The sequence below is a fragment of the Heterocephalus glaber genome, unplaced genomic scaffold, assembly GCF_053883595.1.
Source record: "Heterocephalus glaber isolate CG9 unplaced genomic scaffold, H.glaber_assembly_v1.0 deba00001666, whole genome shotgun sequence".
In the NCBI taxonomy this organism is placed as follows: domain Eukaryota; kingdom Metazoa; phylum Chordata; class Mammalia; order Rodentia; family Bathyergidae; genus Heterocephalus; species Heterocephalus glaber.
In genome coordinates, this window is record NW_028258406.1 from 11631002 (window position 1) to 11643646 (window position 12645).

At 38.1% G+C, this 12645-nt stretch overlaps 1 protein-coding gene and 1 pseudogene across 3 annotated transcripts in view; both read right to left on the bottom strand.

Annotated features, from left to right (window-relative positions):
- Positions 1 to 12645, bottom strand: part of Vwa8 (von Willebrand factor A domain containing 8) — a 443736-nt gene that overhangs the window by 91900 nt on the left and 339191 nt on the right. The gene's annotated exons all lie outside the window — the stretch shown is intronic.
- Positions 9040 to 11391, bottom strand: LOC106009333 (deoxynucleotidyltransferase terminal-interacting protein 2 pseudogene; annotated as a pseudogene).

Consider the following 12645-nt stretch of genomic DNA (forward strand, 5'->3'; position numbering starts at 1 on the left):
TACAATTGTATTAGTGCATATATGACTTTTCATGTCTGTTAGTATTTGTTTTATATAGTTGGGTGCACTAGTGTTTGGTGCATAGATATTTATGATTGTCATCTCTTCCTCTTGGATTCTTCCCTTTACAAGGATCCTTCTTGGTCTCTCTTAATCAGTGTTGGTTTGAAATCTACTTGATCTGCCAAGAGGATAGCTACTCCTGCTTTTTTTCGGATTCCTGTCGCATGCAGTATTGTTTTCCACCCTTTAACTTTCAGTCTATGAGTTTCCTTTTGAATGAAGTGTGTTTCTTGTATGCAGCATATTGTTGGATTTTGCTTCTTGACTCATTCTGCCAGTCTATTTCTTTTCATTGGTGAATTGAGACCATTAACCTTGATGGTTATAACTGAAACGTATTGACTTGTCATTGCCATGACTTTTTCTTTTTGTTGGGTTCTCCCCCTTTCCATTTAATTTCTTGTCATGACAGATGGGTTCATTCTGCTTTGCTTCCTGGGGTTGTGATCCTCATTGTCTGTTCCTAGGATATTGTGTCAAATTCTTTGGAGTGCTGGTGTGGTATTCAAAGTTCCTAAGGTGCTCTTTGTCATGAAAGTATCTTATTTCTCCATCCATTTTGAAAGATAGTTTTGCAGGGTACATCAATCTGGGTTGGAGGCTGTTTTCTTTTAGGGCTTGGAATATATCACTCCAAGCTCTTCTTGCCTTGATGGTTTGTGTTGAGAAGTCTGCTGTGATTCTGATGGGCTTTCCTTTGTATGGGATTTGTTTCTTTTCTCTGACTGCTTGGAGAACTTTGTTCTTCTGTTGAGTTTCTGGAATCTTAACAATTATATGCCTATGTGTAGATTTTTTTTGATCAAGGCTATTTGGAGTCCTATATGCCTCACTTATTTGTATGTCAAGTTCTTTTCCCCTGCTTGGGAAGTTTTCTGCCATTATTTCTGTGAAGAGTTTTTTTATGTCATCTCCACCCTCTCCTGTTTCTTCATTGAGCCCAATCAGTCTTATGTTATTCTTCTTTGCATCATCTAGCAGCTGCTGGATTGATTTCTCATGTTCCCTTATAATTTTGAAGCAATTTTTCTTTTCCTGGTCACTAATTGCAATCTTATCTTCTCTATCTGAAATTCTGTCCTCACATTGGCTCATTCTGCTGTGTAGACTTTCAATGGAGTTTTTCATGTTCTGGAAATCTATTTGCATCTGTTTTATGGATTCCATTTGTTTCTTATGTTGGGATTCCATCATGTTCCTGAGCTCCTCTCTAGATTTATTAATCATGTCTTGCACTAGGGGTACAATTTCTCCTGTTATCTGAGAAATTATTTCTGATGTCATTTTTTCCAGATCCCCTTTTGTTGCCAGTTCAGCGTGTCCAGGTGGTTGAGTATCAGTGTGTTCCATCTCATTTCCCTTTGGGGTTGCTGTAGGTGATCTGGAAGTCTGGTTTTGAGACTTATTTATGTGTTTTCTCATTTCAACTGGGGCAGGGGGCTGTTAGCGCCTCCACAGATTACCTCCTCTGAGCTGGGTGAGGTGGGACAGGGGCCATGAGCAGCTGTAGGGATGGTGACCCCAAAGCCCTTTTCTGTGGGCTAGGAGCAGCCGGAGGGATGGTGGCCGGGAAGCCCCTTCCTCTGGGCCAGGAGCAGCGGGACAGAAGGTGGCCCAAAAGCCCTTTCCTCTGGGCTGGGAGTAGCAGGAGGGATGGTGACCAGGAAGCCCCTTCCTCTGGACCAGGAGCAGTGGGACGATGGCTCAAAAGCCCCTACCTCTGGGCTGGGAACAGAGGGACTCAGTACCTTGGTGTGGTGGTCTGGTGTCCTCTGCGTCTTTGTAGTGTGGAACCAGGTGGCTGCCTGTCTGCAGTGGGGTGATTTGGTGTCTTCTGTGCGACTGAGGACCTGGGTAGGGCGTGCACAGACCTGCCTGTCTGCAGCGGGCTGATTCGGTGTGTCCTCTGCGACTCAGGACCTTGGCAGGGCATGGGCAGACCTGCCTCTCTGCAGTGGGGTGATTTGGCATCTTCCGCGTGACTCAGGACCTCGGTAGGGTGTACACAGACCTGCCTGTCTGCAGTGGCCTGATTTGGCATGTTCTCTGCGACTCAGGACCTTGGTAGGGCATGGGCAGACTTGCCTGTCTGCAGCAGGTTGATTTGGTGTCTTCCGCGTGCTGTATTTCTTATTGGATAGTTTTATTTTGTATGTGTTTCTTGGTGATGATTGTGAACAGAACAGTTTTTTTCATTAAATTTTCAATATTGTCAATTTTTGGTATTGTTAGTATTTAATCACAAGTTTATCATTTCTTTCCTTTCAATGTATAATTTCCATGGTTTTGCTATTGAGAGACAATGTTATTTTTTTCTATTAAATGTATATCTAACTTTACTAGGTTCTTCAGTGCCAAACCACATTCACTTGTAGTTTCATAAGACTTTGGTCTAAGCAAATATGCCAAATGCTTTATGCTTCCATTCAGCCTCAGATCTAAGAAGGATGTGGTAGTTTGTACAAGTTAGAGATAAATGAAAATTATAATTGCAATAAATGTTGTGCCTTTATCAAACTTGTTAGGAAAGGAAAAAAATCTAATTCCTTGGACTATTCATTCTAATCTACATAAATTATGAACAAACTATCAGCCACTCCAGAAAGCACACTCAACAAGTTCCTAAAATTTTAAAATGTAGTTCAACAGCTCTTTGTGAATTTTAAAATTAGTTCCTTGTATTCTATAACCTTTCTCCCATGTATCATACAGATTTACTGTCACAAATAGTATCACACAAATGTATTACTTTACACTTCACAAAGCCCTTGAACATACGTTAATCTCATCTTGTTTTTATAATAATCCTATGAGGAAGCTTTGATGTCAGCTCCATTTTAAGATGGGGAAATAGAGCTTCTGAGGGGTTAAATGGCTCACCTTAGGTCAATGGGAATCAAACTCATTCTGGCCACCTGGTTCATAGGTAATCATTCTGCAGCCATAAACTAACCAGTTCCAGGGAGATTGATCACTAGTTTCTTTGCCAATCTAGACAATAGTCAGCTAGTAAACAGTGTGCTCACTTGCAGAAACAAAAGATTCAGACTTCTAGAAAACACTAAAGGGTATTCCAGCTTTTACATCCCTCTGAGGGATCTCATAGAAGCTTGAAATAACCAAGTAAGTTATACGTCCATTTATTGATTCATGGATGCACCAAGAAGCTACTGAGCACTAGCCAGGTGTCAAGATCTCAGGCAATTCTGAGGGTACCTGCAGTAAGTGAGACATAAATTCTGGGCTTGGGGAGACAAACCGAAGTAAGAGTGTGGTCAGGGTATGGGACACCAATGGTGGGTGGTGCTCTGTTGGGGCAGGCTGGGCCACAGAAAGCTGAGAGAGACAGCAGCCCTCAGCCCCCAAGGGCGTGTCACAGAAGTGGGTGTGAGCAGTCCCGGCAGAGGATAACGTGAGTGAAAGCAAGTGGACTGAGAGTGAGTGTTAAGGACTGTGTGGACAGTGTTCTGCGCTTCATATTTCTCATTCTTCTTATGATGAGAGGATTCTGCTTTGTTATTCATAAAATGCAGAAAAATAAAGGATGGATGCACCTTGAGACTACAATATTAAGTGAAGTAAACCAGACACATAAGCTCAAATATCACATAGTTTTTCTTATATAAGATACCTAATATACAATATAAAGTGTAAAATAAAAGATAGACAATAGGAAATAGCAAGATGGATCACTGACATAAGGTAAGGGAACTGAGAGGCAGAGGGAGGCAGTAGCAAAGGGAAGGAAATGATATTTTTTAAAAAGATAAAAAGGGGCATGGTTTGTGAAGTACTGTTCACATGTATCGAGTCCCTCTGAGTAATGTGATCATCATGACTGTAAACATGTATAAAATATATATAATATTTATAGGACAAGCAGGAATGTCAAGGGATACAGGGAGGGGAAGGGGGAAAAGGATTAAGAAATATGTACCTGTACCAACTCCTTATGATAAATGTAATCATTATGTACTACAAACAGTTACTAATCCAAAAAGAAAAAAAAGAAAACCTAATTTTAAAAAATTTTTTAAAAGCTCACTTTCACAGCACATATACTGAAAAATTAAAAAAAAAAACACCCACTCTGGGCCAGATTAGATTTTTTTTCCTCCAACACTTAATACAATTCTGTTTTTATTATTGTGACATAAGCAGTATTTAATAAGTGTATTTGACATAACTTGGGGAAAAGAAGCAATTTTTATCTCTTTATGCTTCAATAATATTTTGAGGTTTTTTATTTCTCTCCCTTTATTTTCCTCTGATACAGTTCATATCTAGATGTCCCCCTAAAGCCTTATGTACTCACAGAAGGTGTTGGGAGCTGATTGGATCTTGGGGGTTGATACTCATCAGTGGATTCGTCCACTGATAAGTCTGTAGCTAAACGTAATTTGGGGAGGTGGAGCCTGGTTGGAGGAAGTGGGTCACTGAGGCCATGGCCTGGAAGGATTTATCTCCCTTCCCCACTCCTTCTTCATACTCTGCTTCTTGGCTGCCATGCCATAAGCAATTCTTCTCTGCCATGCCCCTCTGCCATGCCGCCCTGCCTTGGAACCAGCCAATGATGGACTGGAACCTCTACAAACTAGAAGAAAAATAAACTCCTCCTTTAAGTTGTAAGTGTCAGAAACTATGTCTCAGTGATGAGACAGTAACTAAGAAAACCCCTTTCCTTCCTGCTGACTTAAGCAGATTCTATTTTTAAATTATCTTAAAGTAGATAACAGGGTAGAAAGTAGAGGTGGACGACCTATCTTTTTGGCTTTTGTGTTATAAAACAGAGTTAGCAAATCTTTTTGGTAAAGGGCCAGGCAGTAAATATTTTAGGTTTTATGGGACATGTGGTTTTTGTTGCAACCGACTCAACACTACCCTTGTAGAGCACAGGCGACTACAGACAATACTGTGTGGGTATGGATGTGTTCCAATAAAACTTTATTCATGGACACTGAAATCTGAATTTAATATAGTTTTCATGTGTCACTTGATGCAGTTCTTTTGACTTTTTCAACTGTTAGAAATAGAGAAACAAATTTTTGGTTTGTGCTGCCTATGAAAACTGGTAGCATAATTTGCCAGTTCTCATTTTAAATATTGTAATGCTTTTAGGAAAACTTAAAAGAGTTTGTAGACCAAGGAAGCAAATTTAGCACTATAGCAACTTGGAAAAGTTTGGAAGAGAAAAGGGCTTCATTTCCAGAGTAGGATCCTGGAACGAGGGTTTAGAGAGACCTGGAATCTTTTGCCATTTTCCTCAGCCTAAAAAAGTCTGACTTTAATGCCCAAATGTCAAATTAACAAGGCTTCATTTAAAAACTTGGATTTTGACCTTCTCTGGAAAATGAGATGGTAAGACCAAATTGGGCCTGAATTTCCATATGACAACAGCTAAGTAGAGGCTATTCCTACACAGGGCACAACTTCCCATTCACTTGAATCGGTCCTGGGTCTCATCCTCACCCACATAACCTGTACAAACCCATAAGCATTTGGTCTAAATCCTGTTGGGCTAGAATTAATCTGTTTTCTTTTCTATAGGTACAACCACCATCAGTTTTTTGGCTCTATAGAAGCAATGTGATGAAGAGAAAAATATGTTCTTCTGAGTTGGAGAAACTTACGCTGAAATTCTGGCTTTGTTCTTTATTAGCCGAGGGACTGTGGGCAAATTGCCTAACTCTATCCTGAGAATGAGAACAATACTACACACACCTGAAGTGGGAGCCGCAATGACCATGTGAAAGAGTGTTTTTGAAGCAGCTAGAGCACCCTAAGCTGTCAAAATACAAAAACAAAAACAAAACAGAACCTCACTAGAATGGAGAAGTCCTTTGATGTATATCTCCTGATTTTAGATCTTGTTTTCCACTCCACTTCACTTTTTAGAAGAAGAAATTAAGGCCCAGAAAGGTGAAGTGACTGCTAAAGTTGCACATCAGTGGTGTCACCATGAAGAGGATCTAGCTCTCTTAATTCCTGACCTGAGAAAATTGCTCTGTACCCTGCCACTTCACTAAAAGTTCCAAAATCTTTTCATAAATGCCTTTCCTTTCGCAGTTAAAAGATCTTCTAAAGGAAACAACACTGACCCAAGACTTCTGGTCAGCCTATTGATTATACTTTACAATTGTAACTCCTAAATGTAGTAAAGTGACAAAAATCTCTCAGTAGTTGTTGAAGTTGTAATACCTATTTAATCTGAAATATTTCTGAACTAAGCTCACTGCCACCCTCCTGTGGTCAGTAAAAGTAATAACTGTGGTCTAACAAGAAAATTATACAATTTAAAATAAGTGCTTAAATATAGTAAGAAAGGTAAGTGTAAAATAATATAATAATAAATCATTATAATTACATTTTTTAGGCCCTGGCCAATGCCAAGAGGAAAAATTATTCTATCTCTGACCAAATCTTTAATGAGGTTGCTAGACTATAATGGATGCTTTTCTCAGGCTTTGTTCATAATACAAATACTTGTTATAATGAAGAAAAATATTCAGCATCTGTGGTGACTATATTATCTAAGATCTTTGTAGGTTTTCCTCCATATACCTGATAGCAAATGATAGAGCATTCTGGGTCTCTCTGAATGCCATCAGTATGTGTTGGAGTAAGAGCCTTGCCAGGATAGAGTTAACTTGGTGGCTGCTCCAGGAAGTTTATCAAATGCACACATGGTAAGCACAAAATTCCACTGCCAGGAGCAAAAATGGAGCACACATCAGAGAGAAGCTGATGAGTTACGCATGGTCAGGGGCCCTTCACATTCATTCAAGTGTGCAGTTAATTTAGTTAGTTGGTTAAACAGAAGTTAGAACATTTCTTTTGTATTATTAGGTTAACTTAAGTCAGTGGGCCAAACTGCCCAAATAGTACATTTACCAGTAAAGAAAATCAGTGGCAAAAGTAATGGGACTTACTTTATGCCTCAAAGGAAGAAAGTACTCAAGATGATGGAAGCAAGTCAGAAGGATGAGGGAACTGGCTTGAAGGGACTCCTGTTGGCTAAATGTGGGCAGCAATATATTAAAACCTATTAAACAAGTGAACATCCACAACGTTATAATAATAAAAACAAATAAAGGTAGGAAAGATGGCACTTCTTTACCTCAAAATGTCAATTAATTCATGAGGAAGGAATGATGTAATCAGAACAATCATAATCTGGTAACTACAGTAGTAATCATTGTTTCAAGGAAGAATTATCAGTGGATGATAAAACTAACGGACAAATGTTTGATGAAACAAGATAGTTACACAGTCTTGAAAGATATACCCACTAAACACATGCATTAATTATAAAGGGAAATAACAGTAACTTCACAGTGGAGAAATAGAGAGAACACCTTAACCAAAAGTTCGAAGTTCCACATTAGCAAATTGGACAAATTTGACATGATGTGTCACCTTATAGGACATTTTGAGAAGAACACAGTTTCTGTGACATTCTTGCCAAAGATGCACTAACTGGTTCTAAAATAAGATATCAGGTGAACCTAAACTGAAGCATGTTTTACAAAACAACTAGCTTATACTTTTCAAAAATGTCAAGGTCATGAAAGTCAAGGAAAGACAAGGAAGCGTTCAGGTTCAAAGTCACCAAAAAAGACTTGCTAAGAAAATATAACATGATCCTCAATTACTTCCTTTTGCTATTGGGGCATATGAAATTTGAACAAGGTCTGTGGATTAGACATTAATGCTGTATCAAGGTCAAATCCCTGATTTTGAGGTCTGTTTTGAAGTTATATAGAAGAGTGCTCTTATTTTGAGGGAATACTGAAGGGTTTAGAGGTAATGAGGCATCATGTCTTACTTTCACTAGGTTCATGAAAAAAGTTTCTATATACATACACATATACAGAGAAGAAAACAAAAGGTTTTTAAAAAATGTAATTAGATTTTGTGAAAAAGGTTAATTATCTACTCCTGAGGACAGATATTATAAACAGTTTGTATTTAAGTTTTGTTTTGTTTTTTTTTACAAATCAAGATTTTATTTAGTATGAGAATTTGGGGGTCATTTAAGATCCAAGTCCTAACAAGTAGCTTACAAAAATAGTTATTTCTTCTTCCTATTTTGATACTTAACTCTGTCATATGAGATTCTGTATAACACAAAAGGCAAAATAAATTTTGAAATAAAAGCTTTTCTAGAAAAGAGAACACATATAAATGCTTCCCTAATTTCAACAGTGAAAGTTATTGTTATCTCTAGTGTTTACTAGGTTGCTTGTGACCCCAAACAGTAAAAGTAAAATATGAGATTTTACATTCACTAAAATCTAAAATAGTATGCTAGGAAAATAAAGATACAGTAAACAATGATATAAAGGAGGCTGCAACTCACCGAGAAGCATTACAGAAATGACCAACTGTCCTTGGTGGCAGAAAGCAACTTAGCCAGAATACATACTTGTGCTACTGAAGAGGAGATAAACTGAGCCACTTTACCTTCTGCCCAAATTAAAATGCTATTTTTCAATTTTGTTTTGCTTGAAACAAAACAATGAATGTAGGTTAAGATCAATTTTCCTCCTGTTTCTGGATCTGAATTTGCAGCTAATTATAGGGCATGGCCTGTCTACCAACTCCCCTGTACATATACACATACATACATACATATATATAAAACTACACAGTAATTAAGGTATTATTTATACAATTATTAAAAATGTTCTTTGAACATATTAGTAAATGCTATACCTTTTTTTTGGTACCGGGGATTGAACTCGGGTCCTTGCGCTCACACAGCAGACAGCAAAACCACTGAGCTAAATGCCCGGCCCAATGCTATACCTTTTAATTAAATTTTCCTTAAATAACCAAGCACTGAAAACCTAATAAAAGTGTTAATTATCTTAAAATGGTTGACGTTCTTTTGTCCTTAAACAGTCTAAGCCAGAACAGGTCTTTTGTAGACATGCTTATTTTTATTCCAAAGGGGATGTGATTGATTCCCTGTCAATTTTAATTCCAAACAGAAATCCCTATATAAACAGAGTCAGTCTATATTAAATTTGTGATGGTGTTAGTCTTCTAAACCTCTTTTACAAATAAAGGGAAGATGTAAAATAATGGGATTTGCTTGGTGAATATTAATTGTGAAATTTCTTCTTCTTTCTGAACATTTTTCCTGCTGCATTTGCTTTTTCAGCCATGATATCTGAGTACTTCCTTCAGTTATATCTTCTGAACTCAGAATCAGCCAGCAGTTCTTCCACAATAGTCCTTTTCCTTTGCTTCTTGGGAATTCGTGAATGATAGAAATCAGCTGGATTGTCAACAATAGTTCCAATCTGGAAGTATTTAGGGAAGCCATCTCGGTCATTTTTCTTGTAAAATCTTTTTGGGTCCATGCTTGCTCTCATCTTCAGAGCTTTGAGATCATTTTTAAGTTCATCAGTCAATTCTGGAGCTTTCATACCAAACCAACCATCACCTGCAGTTTTTTGTCACTCTTTCCTGCATTTTTTCTGAAGTTGACACTTTGATTCACTATATGGTGGGATGCAATAGTTTTTTTCAAAATCAGGTGTGATAACAGCTTTCTGTAGAAGCTCATTTTTCTTTTTCTCCATGATCTGTATTAGAGTTTTCTTCTTAGACTGAAGTTTTTCTGCATTGAAATTAATGTACACACCACCAAACTGCTTGATACTCAGACCAGTGTCTATACTGTTACTTGTCAACTTCAGAAGTTTAGACTTTGTGTTATTTAGTAAGTCATCTTCATCACTACACTCATCTTTATTTCTGTCACTGTCTGATGGTTCTTCTTCACTGTTTTCATCCTCCTTCTCTTTTTCTTCCTCACTTGCCTTATCTTTCAAATAAAATTTTTTATCAGCATTCAATCCAGGAGTTGTGTCAGTTACAAAGAATGCATTGTCCTGAGATGTATTTTCTGACTTTTCATTTCATGATTCCTTTTGACCACTATTTTCAACAAAATACACAGTGTCCTCTTCACTTTCACTGCTTTCAGATTGCTGGCTTTCATCACTGCTGAGAACTAGTAAGACAGAATCATCTATATCCTGAGACTGGTTGAGCTCAGATTTGTTTAGTCTGGTATCACATTCAAGATCTACACTCCTTTCACTGTTGTCCTCACTGACAACTTTATTTGTGGACTCTTCATCATCATCACTATGATGACCAATGAACTTTGTCAAGTCACTTATTTTTATGGTGCTTTTTCTCTCTTCATTCCATCTGTTCACTTCCACAACTGCAAATGTTTGAGCTAATGATTTTGTTATAGCTTCACAGTTCAGATTTGAGGACTCTGATGTAGTTTTATTATTTTGAAGGGTTGAATTGATTTTGAAAAACTAACTGAAGGCTAGGCTCCTTAAGTTTAGAAACACATTTCAACTGAGAACTTTTATCATTTTCCTTTCCCTCATCTGTTACTCTGTTTTCCTCTTCATCCAAACTCTGAGAGGTCTCTCTGGTATCAGAATCCTCTGACTTCATAGAAATATCCATGATTTGTTTTTCATTTTCTGGTACAATCTATTCTCAGCTTGTGCCTGTGATTTCCTTGGCATAATCTTGGTTGTTCTCTTATGTGTAATTTCAGGGAATGAAATGTCACAGCATGATGATTCAGCATCAGATATGACTTTGGCATGTTAGAGCTTTAGCCTTACTTCTGGTTCTTGTCATTTCTGGGGAAGGCACAATTCTAGAAATATGTGAAGCATGAGATTCTGCTTCAGAGACAACTTCTTCAGCAACAGACTCATTTAGTGGAATTATTTTCTGCTTTTTTCTTAGAGTGGACACTGGAATAGGTGCAGTTATGATCTACCCTCTCCTAGTTATTCTTAGAATAGGAGCCTGCATCTCAACATAATTTGACTCTGCATCAGAGAACTCTCCATCAGTAGATGGTTTGGTTATCTCTGATAATGAGCCTGTGGTCCTGTTCTTCCTCTTTCCCGTTTTATGAGTTCTAGAGATTGAACTTTGTTTCCCAGCAGTCTGTGATTCACCTGTACTTTGGTTATCAGGTCCAGATTCCTTCTTGCTTTCTGGATGAATTCCTTCAGCAGCAGAACTCTTGTGCTGGTGGCTGGTGGCTGATGTGACTTGCATTCTGACCCGAGAACATGCAGCCCTAGGAACCACCATTTTCACGGCCTTTGGGTTCCCGGTAGCTACCACAGCTTCCATGGGCCTGGCGGCCCAGAAATACCTGGATTTAAGGTTTTAATGATGGAATTTTTTTCCTATTATTTTTACCACCAGATACCACTGGTGAACATATTATGGGGCCTTCAAACTTATCAAAGATCAGAAGATACATTCAGAAACTCAGAAGTTGAAGAACCAAGATTTATTTCATAAAGGAAAGTCTACTGCAACTTTAGAAAAATCATATACATATATAAATATAGATATATATATAGATATATAAATAGATAGATAGATATACAGAATATGTGAACATGTTCATTGTTCCTCCTTCCCTCACTTCCAAGGGCCTCATATGTGGTAGAAAAGCACTTAACCACTGAGCCACACCCCAGTTCCATGAATTATTTATTTTTTCTTTTTTTGGTACCAGGGATCGAACTCAGGTCCTTGTGCTTTCGAGGCAGGTGCTGGAACCACTGAGCTAAATCCCCGGTCCTTTGAATTGTTTCTGATGTTATGTTAGGGTTTTTTCTTTCTGGCAATGACTTCTAAGTCAAGAAAAAGGTAGAATGGTTGAGGTAATGATGACTCACTTGGATGCAGCATTATCCCCTTTGACCAGCACTAAACTGATTTAAACCTCAGATTTTCCTACTAGAGCTCTACAGATGTGGGAAATGCAAAGACTTGAACAGTCTAGTATTCATTCCTTAAATATCTAAAAGAAAACAATAATGAAAATCAACTAATATTACTAAGTCCTTCTTTTTTAGAGGGAACCATCACCAAATTCCATTGCCACCACAGCACTATCCAGAAAGACTTGACAAGAGGACCAGGGATACAGCTCAGCGGGACCATGTCTGCCTGGCAAGAGCAAGGTCCTGAGTTCAATCCCCGGTACTGGGCAAAAAAAGACAGAAAGACCTGACAAATTTCATTCAGAATCTTGGCAACTACAAAGTCTCGAAGAACACTGAACTAAGACTATTTATTTCTGCCCTCCACTGTGAAATTAGAAAACCAAGTATGTATTTCTCTAATTCCATTACAGGAATTAAATGGAAGAGAAAACTCATAGATACTAAATCACCGTTGTCCTAATTATCATATAGTGTTTGCTAAGGATTAGTTTTCATGAGTGTTATGCTGACTGCAAAACAAAACAAATCTGACAGCAGCAGTGGACTCCAAGAAGTCCTAATCTGGAGGAAGCATCATCAGCTATCACTTGGAAGGGGCTGGCTTTGTCAAAACCAACAATAAAACATCATATGGTCCTTTTTTTTTTTTTTACTTATTCAGTATTTCTTCTGGGATGGTTTCCCTCCCATCTCTTATTTCCTAATTGTGTTTCAAGTGGAACTGATGAAGCCCTCTCTCATGTCAAACTCCAGCAGTGGAGATATGATGTAGGTGTGGCCA